The sequence below is a fragment of the Dasypus novemcinctus genome, chromosome 20, assembly GCF_030445035.2.
Source record: "Dasypus novemcinctus isolate mDasNov1 chromosome 20, mDasNov1.1.hap2, whole genome shotgun sequence".
Classification (NCBI taxonomy): Eukaryota; Metazoa; Chordata; class Mammalia; order Cingulata; family Dasypodidae; genus Dasypus; species Dasypus novemcinctus.
This window is the reverse complement of record NC_080692.1, coordinates 48,584,435-48,593,125: the sequence shown is the minus strand read 5'-3', so window position 1 is coordinate 48,593,125 and position 8,691 is coordinate 48,584,435. Positions and strand designations below refer to the sequence as shown.

Genomic DNA, 8,691 nt, shown 5'->3' with positions numbered 1-8,691 from the left:
CTGGGTGAGACCAAAATGTAGTCACAAGCAAACTTTATAAGAGGAAGGTAGAGGGAAATATGACACAGAAGAGAAGGCCAAATAACGAAGGAGAAATTGGGGTGATGCAGCCCCAAAGCAAGGGGTGTTGGCAGCCGCCATTCAGAGGTGGCCTTGAAATAGCGTGTAGTGGACAGTGCCAAGGGCAAAATTTCATCTTACCCTTTTCCCCACCAAATATCTTTCCTCTTGACTGATGGAAAATGCTTATCGTCTCCCATCCAAGTATCTCCCGTACTTTTTCAAGTTTCTTTTCTGGCTATTTTCATGAATTATTTAAGCAGAGTGAAAAAATAAGTCTTAGCATTTCTTCACTATTTTGTTTCTCTGCCAAAGTACATTTCTGAAATATTTTCTTGATAAAAGGATGTTTCATGTATTCTTGGTTGGTCGGTTGGTTTTGTTTTGGGGGTACTGGGGATTGAACCCAGGACCTTGTAGATGGGAAGCAGGCACCCAAACCACTGAGCTACACCCGCTCCCCTCATTATTTTTTTTTTAAAGATTTATTTTTATTTATTTAATACCCCCCTCCTCCGGTTGTCTGTTCTCTGTGTCTTTTTGCTGCATCCTGTTTCTTTGTCCGCTTCTGTTGTCGTCAGCGGCACGGGAAGTGTGGGCGGCGCCATTCCTGGGCAGGCTGCACTTTCTTTCGCGCTGGGCGGCTCTCCTTACGGGCGCACTCCTTGCCCTGCGTGGCAGGGCACTCCGTGCGCGCATCAGCACTGCGCATGGCCAGCTCCACACGGGTCAAGGAAGCCCGGGGTTTGAACCGCGGACCTCCCATGTGGTAGACGGACGCCCTAACCACTGGGCCAAAGTCCATTTCCCCCTCATTTATTCTTTAACTGCAAATTTATCCCATAAATTTTGCTATTATACACAATTGTTCTTTTATCCTCCCCTTTGGAAATGTATAATTATAGATCTAATTTTTCTTCACGTACATTTCATTGAATGGAGCACATCAGATAATTTTAATTTCTAATTATTACTTTATTACTGATTTTATACATTATAAAGAAAATACTTCTTATATCAGACTCTTCCTAGAATTCCAAATGTATTTGGTCAGATATAATTTGATTGCTTTTATCTGTTGTTTTATTTTAAAACACAAATTTTTATCCTAATATAAAGTATACACATGTATAGTATAGAAAATATGATTTTCAGTAGTAAAATAACCAATCCTGGCCCAAAGATAACCACCATTAATATTTTGGCATATATCTACATATAATTATACTTATATATAATTCACTGTATCTTAGAATTTTCTTGAGGTGTTTAAGTAAGCAAAAACGACAGCACTTTTTTTCCAGTCATAATTAACAATCCTTTCCATGATCTTAAACTTAAATATTAAATTATGTAAATGTTTATGAAGTTGCTATTGTGTGCCTTTTATAATGATGGCTTAATTACTTTTTTTTTTTAAGATTTATTTTTATTTCTTTGTTTCCACCCCTTGTTTTGCGTTTGCTATCTGTTCTGTGTCCATTCACTGTGTGCTCTCTGTGTCTGCTCCTCTTCTCTTTAGGAGGCACTGGGAACTGAACCTGTAACCTCCCATGTGGGGAGAGGTGCTCAATCGCTTGAGACACCTCAGCTCCCTGCTTGTTGTGTCTCTCATTATCTTTCCTCTGTATCTCCCTGTTGCATCATCTTTTTGTGTCAGCTTACCACGCCAGCTCGCTGTCTTCCTTGTCTTCAAAAGGAGGCACCAGGAACTGAACCCAGGACTTCCTATCTGGTAGGTGGGAGCCAATCACTTGAGCCACATCTGGCTTCCCCATAATTACTTTCTAAAACTGCCACATAAATAATATTGTCAACAGGTTTAAAAGATAGTTTTTTTTTACCTTCATTTTATTTATTTTACTCTTTTCTTTGATTATTCTTATTTTAAATTCTACTGGCCTTTTTCTTTATCTCTTATAAACATTGCCTTTTTGCTGTCAACCCTGCATTTCAGTCTGCAGAAATCATTAGGACTCCTGATTCTGTAATGTCATTTTAGCTAATCTTTTTATCTTTGTGTTATCAGCAAATTGACAATGCTTTCTTCCAGGCCTCCATTTAAATCATTAATAGGTAAATATGATGAATCATTGCTAAAAGAGAAGGGACAGAAGTAAAGTGGCTCACTAACAGCTCCACTGCAAAGAGAGCAGGAAGAAAGTCAAGAGCCCAAAAGATGCAGGGAAGATTTATCCTAGAGGCCCAGCTGGGAAATCCAGCCTCAGGAAAAGGGGAACAAGAACCTATACTGCAAATCAAAAGCAGTGCCCATGGTGAGAAAAGGGGGACAATGGGAGCAAAATTCAACTAAATCCTTCCCAATCTTTGTGTGTATGTAAGGGAAGGCTATTCATGAAACTGCAAAAAGCTTCATGTTGAGGCCAGGGGAGTTTGCCTGAAACATTCCACTAAGGGGACATTCCATGCAGATTAGCAGGTGGGAGGAAGATGGATTGCTGGCGCTTGCCTCGGGGTTTGCAGAAGCCTATGTGGCATTTGCCTTTGTTTTGCCAGCTGCTATCACAAAGAACACAAGCAGGTTTCGGCTTAAACAACAGGATTTTTTTTTTTTTTTAGTTTTATTTAAGTTGTTTATTTCTCCCCCCACCTCCATTGTCAGCTCTCTGTGTCCATTCGCTGTGTGCTCTTCTGTGTCTGCTTGTCTTCTCATTAGGTGTCTCTGGGAACTGATCCTGGGACCTTCCAGAGTGGGAGAGAGGGGATCATTCTCTTGTGCCACCTAGCTCCCTGGTCTGCCATGTCTCATTATTTCTCCTCTGTGTCTCTTTTTGTTGCATCATCTTGCCATGCCAGGTGTCCACATGGGCTAGCATTCTTGCATGGGCAGCACTCCACGTGGGTCAACTCACCACACAGGCCAGCTTGCCCTCACCAGGAGGCCCTGGGCATCAAACCCTGGACCTCCTATATGCTAGATGGGAGCCCAACTGCTTGAGCCATATCTGCTTCCCTAAACAGGAATTGTTTGTTGTTGTTGTTTTTTTAAGATTTATTTATTTATTTAATTCCCCCCCTCCCCCGGTTGTCTGTTCTCTGTGTCTATTTGCTGCCTCTTGTTTCTTTGTCCACTTCTGTTGTCCTCAGCAGCACGGGAAGTGTGGGCAGCGCCATTCCCGGGCAGGCTGCACTTTCTTTCGTGCTGGGCAGCTCTCCTCACGGGCACACTCCCTGCACGTGGGGCTCCCCTACGCGGGGGACCCCCCTGCGTGGCAGGGCACTCCTTGCGCATAAGCACTGCACATGGGCCAGCTCCACATGGGTCAAGGAGGCCCGGGGTTTGAACTACGGACCTCCCATGTGGTAGACGGATGCCCTAACCACTGGGCCAAGTGCGTTTCCCCAGGAATTGTTGTTGACATTACACCACGTGGTAGTGTCCAGGCTGGCCTGGAAACTTGGGTTCCTTGGCTTTCCCTCAGATGGCCACGCCCTGCCTTTCCCTTCCGGTTCTGCCGGCTTCCGGCTTCTGGCTCCTCCCACCCTCACTCTGCTGGGCCACGCCTGTCTAAAAATAACTCTTCGAAGGGTCCCGTTTAGGAAGGGTCCTACCCACAGGCACTGGAGCTAAGGGTAGACCCTCGGGGTACATCGTTCAGCCTCCTGTGGCGCTTCCTCTCCAGGCAGATGCAGCCCCCAGGGGCTTAGCATCTGGCAGGGGTTGCACTTCAGCCGTGCGCCCGGAACTGCGGCGCCTCAAGGATTTCAGGGTTCGCCTCCTTGTACCTCCCTCTATGGAGGAGATCGTAAGTAAAGCTATCGGGGTGTGGCAAGCATTGTGTTTCCCACCCAGCTGGCTGGGACCCTGAGGACCCGGTTCCGCCCGCCCGCAGCCCCCTGCCAGCCTAATAAGGGCGCGGGAGGGGCTGGTGCGCAGGGGGAGGAAGAGGAGACTCACTCCGTCCTCTCTGCAGCTCCTGTGCACGCATGGTTCTTCCCAGTGGCACCCCAAAAACACCTTTTCAAATGCAGCAGCTGATCGAGTTTGGGATCTTTCCAGCTCTTGCAGAACCAGGGGAGCCCGCTCCCTGAGAGCCTCCTCCTCGAGGTGGATCCCGTCCCCACTAGGACCCCCCTCAAATGCAGAGACCCCAGCTGAGCAGCACCCCTGCCTCGGAGGTCTGAGTTTCCGCCCCACTGGGACCCAGCCTTAGGTGCAAAGTTTCAGTAAGTGCAACCTCTTACCTGTTCCCTGAATCCTGGAGGCACTCGACTTTCCTGCAGCTGCTACCTCCGTGTACTTTAAATTTCTCCTACCTTTCATTTAGGGAGTTGACAATTTCATACCTAGTGGAAAATCTATTAAATTCTTTTTGTCCAAAAAAACTTTAGTTTCTGTCTCTTGACCGGATCTTGGCTGGTATAAAGAGAAAAAGAGATTAGCACAGTGAACTATCATAATCTACCTACATTACATTTTTCAGGAGTTATTTGGGCCCCTTAGGAGCAGAGTGCTCAGAAAGGGGGGGACCACTTTCCATTAGCCTCTCGAGTTGGGGATTATAGCCAAGATCAAGGCTGTGAGGCACCAAAGAAATAGCTGGCCTAGTTCATAAACTCGCTTTAGAGCCTCCGAGGTGGAGAATGATAACAAATTATTTTCCCTGATGCGCAAGAATTCGACCTCTAGTTAACGTTCCAGATTTGTTTCCCGGGAACCAGATCAGAGTACTATGTTAATAAAGTCACTCCGCAAAATTGATTATGATAAAACGAACTCTGACTGGAAGCTGCCTCTGGGCTGGGGAGAACTGTGACTGCGCCCCAAGTACGCGATGGAGACCGCAGCTTCGGCGCCCGAGGGCGGGGACTCTGCCGCCTGGGGCTGTCCCTTGTGGGGATGCTGGAACCTGCGCCCCGTGGGGAAGGAGACTCCCACCCGCGACCCCGGGGGTCTTGCCCCTTGCCCCCTGGACGGCTGCGTGGTTCGCTGCAGACACCCGCCGACCAGGACGGCCCTGACGCCGCGAGCGGGGGCTCCTCCACAACGTTCTCCTGAGTGACCTGACGCCAGAGCGCCCCCTGGCGGCCGCGACGGCCGGGACGCGGAGGTGGACGTGAGAACGCTCCGCGTTGAGCCCGGAGGCGCAGGTGCACGTTCCCACGCGGTGCCGCTGCGGTGCCCGAGGCGTCAGGCCGGCGCGGAGCTCCTCCTGCGGGAGCAGAGCAGCGATGACATCTACAGCGGGAGTCTGCTGGTGCATTTCCCCAGGCCATGATCCAGGAAGAGCGACTGACTGAGCAAAACGGAAGCAGAACGAGGCTTGTGCTCAGGGCGGCTTGGGCCGCAAGCGGGCTCCGCTGCTCGCTGCCTTGCGTGGCTTTACCTCTTTGAGCATCAGGATCCTCCTCTATAATTTTATTATTTTTCAGACTTTTTTTTAGTAAAAGAAAAAATGCAACTGGAATTCGGGTCAGCAAAAAAGTGGAAATATTTGTTCATTTAATTAAAAAGGGCATCTGTGTTCAAATCTCCATTTTTTTTTTCCAGCTTCTTGGCTTCATTTCCCACTATTCTGGGCAAAATTTCTATACATGACAGAGTTGCTGGCAGCTCTGGACAGCGTTCTTACAATAAGCATATATAAATCATTCTTTTTTAAATTAACATTTTAATTTAAAATGTAACTGGTGCTTTCTTACCTGTCTTAGCTAGACAGAAATTCCTTATTTAGATTGCTTGTTCTCCAATTACAATTTTTTTTTAAGATTTATTTTTTTAAATTTCTCTCCCCAACCCGCCTCCCCCCTTGTCTGCTCACTGTGTCCATTCAGTGTTTGTTCTTCTGTGTCCGCTTGTATTCTTGTCAGTGGCACTGGGAATCTGTGTCTCTTTTTGTTGTATCATCTTGCTGTGTCAGCTCTCCGTGTGTGCTGCACCACTCCTGGGCAGGCTGTGCTTTTTTCGCGCAGGACGGCTCTCCTTGGGGTGCACTCCCCCTACGCAGAGGATACCCCTGCATGGCACAGCACTCCTTGGGCACGGCAGCACCATGCATGGGCCAGCTTGCCACACAGGCCAGGAGACCCTGGGTTTGAACCCTGGACCTCCTATACAGTAGGTGGATGCTCTATCAGTTGAACCAAATCCGCCTCCCTCCAATTACAAATTGAAGACAATCCACCTTACAGGAAAAGCTGGGGGAAGTCAAGGTGGCTCGATCAATTAGGCACCTCTCTCCCACGTGGGAGGCCCTGGGTTCAGTTCCTGGTGCCCCAGGAAGAAGACAAGCAGACACAGAGAATGGATAGCAAGTGCAAACAACAAGCAGGAGAGAAATTTGAAAATTAAAGAATCTTTAAAAAAAAAAAAAGAAAAAAAGAAAAGAAAAGCTGGGGGAAAAATAGGAATTGAGAAAAGTGATAATCCCGTGGCTCTGTGTTGGGTGGGTGCCTGGTGGTCCAGGAGTCTGCCGCCACATGGCCCAGGAGCCGGGAGTCCTGCCGTCCACTAACGGTAGGTCATGTTTCCCGAGGCTGGCCTGTGCTTCACTTGTTCGTGTGGTCAGGCTAAAATGTCTTTCCATGTTTATTAAGAATATTCACCAACTGGGCTCACTCTGGACGTGACTCTCCCTGGTGCCCTGTCTCAGGTGGGTTCCTTGGGGCAGTGACTGAGAGGAGGAGGTCTCTGGCCATCAGAAGGCTTCCTGGAGCCTGAGTGCGTGCGGAGCGCAGGGCCTGGCGGTGGAGCCTGGTTTTAACAGAGTCCCCTCTGCTCTCACGGGGAGCTCTGGAGCTGGGGTGGTTCTTTAGAGTTCTCCAAAAGTAGGGCATGGGGCCAGGCTTTTTAGTTCCGGGGAGGGGTTGTAATCTGGGAACACGGCAATCCCCTGCAGCCACAGGCAACGACTTGAAAGCCTCGGGAGCCAGCCTTCCCAGGAGGGTGGGAATGAAAATGGATCCTGGTGGAGACCACCATATCCACATTCTTTTCACAGACACATGTGCAGTGGGACACACTTCTCTTTTCATTCTCCTACATTCTTCCATAACAGGGCAATCGGAGAGCGCCTCAGTTAAGCCATGCCAATCTCTTTATGTCTCTCCTGGTTCTTCCTCTTGGGGATTAGTCACAATTATAGTCAGATTTTATTTTGGAATTTTCCGTTTTTCTATTACATATGGTGTTTCTCAATCTTTGCAAACCAGCTTTTCTACTTATCCATTCTGTTAGGGTGCAATTATTTCATAGTAACTTTCTCCACATAATCAATACTTTCTTTCTTGTTGGTTAGGAAAAAAATTAGAATTCCAGCTCCCCTTTGGCTTCTTCTGCTTTCTAAGAAAGCGTCACTTAGAGTTCTTGATTGCAAACAACAGAAATCAGTTCAGTTAAGTTAAGGAGGAAAATAATTTTTAGAAGGATTACTTTGACCATCCTTAAGCGGTTCATTGTTCTATTTATTGATTGCTGACCCTCAGCTCCTTTCTGTGCTCTTTCTGCATCTCAGGGGGCTGGCAACCTGAAAACCACATTTCCCACACGCTCTCAGCAGAGACCAGCTGGTCTGATTAGTTCTGTCGATGAGAGGCCTTGCGAGAGGGGAGAAAGCAGGGGAGGAAAGAAGCCCTCGTTTTCCTCCTGACCTGCCTCTGGCAGCGGCAGCAGCAGGTTGCTTCAGACAAGCGCCAGTTGTCACGATAGTGGCTCTGTGGCAGACGCCGCAGGGGAGGCTGGCTGCCAGCTCCAGCAGCACCAGCGGCGAGTCCACCAGCAAAGGCGGGGTAGGGGCGTCCAGCATCTGGAAGCGTCGCCAGGATTCCTGGCTTCCTGCAAAGGAGCAGGTGCAGGGGTTCCAGAGGCAGCCGGGGTGCTCCGGTCTGTAACACAGCACTCACAATCTGGAAAGACCCTTTCCCATTTGCTCCTCCAGCTCTGGGTGATTGGCAGCTTCCTTCGTTGCCCATATCTGTGTAGCATCCTGTATGAGTCAGCCAAAGGGGTGCGGATGCAAAATACTAGAAACTTGTTGGTTTTTGTACAGGGTATTTATTTGGAGCAGGAGCTTACAGATACCAGGCCATAAAGCATAAGCTACTTCCCTCACCAAAGTCTATTTGGAGCAAGATGGCTGCTAATGTCTGCGAGGGTTCAGGCTTCCTGGGTTCCTACGTTCCTGGGGCTTGCTTCTCTCTCGGCTCAGGGTTCCTCCCTTCCTGGTGCTGCCTTCTCTTTCCCCTGTGAGCTTAATTCCCAGGGCTCCAGCTTAAGTCTTCAGCATCAAACTCCAACATCAAAACTCCAACATCAGAAATCCCTGGGAACAAAAGCTCCAACTCTGCCCTTTCCCATGCCTTTTATCTGTGAGTCCCCACCCACCAAGGGGCGGGGAATCAATGCCCTAATGACATGGCCCAATCAAAGCCCTAATCATAACTTAATCATGTCCAGTAATAAACCAGATTGCAAACATAATCCAGTATCTATTTTTGGAATTCATAACGTCAAACTGCTACACATCCATTCACCGTTTTGTCCCTTTATCCCTTCTCTATATTAAAGGCTCAATGTTAGAAACACCTGGAGATGTTTCTAGTGTTCTGACTAGACATTGAAAGATATAAACATGGACTTTTCTGCCTAAGAAAACATAAACATCTTTTATG

General features: G+C 48.1%; 1 long non-coding RNA gene across 1 annotated transcript; it reads right to left on the bottom strand.

Annotated features, from left to right (window-relative positions):
* Nucleotides 1–2,590: 2,590 nt before the first annotated feature.
* On the bottom strand, nt 2,591–4,920 carry LOC131274745 (uncharacterized). The gene is made up of 3 exons (XR_009182024.1): nt 4,267–4,920; nt 3,638–3,811; nt 2,591–2,763 (listed from the first exon to the last, which is right to left on the bottom strand). It is a non-coding gene; the product is annotated as an uncharacterized lncRNA (long non-coding RNA).
* Nucleotides 4,921–8,691: the final 3,771 nt, after the last annotated feature.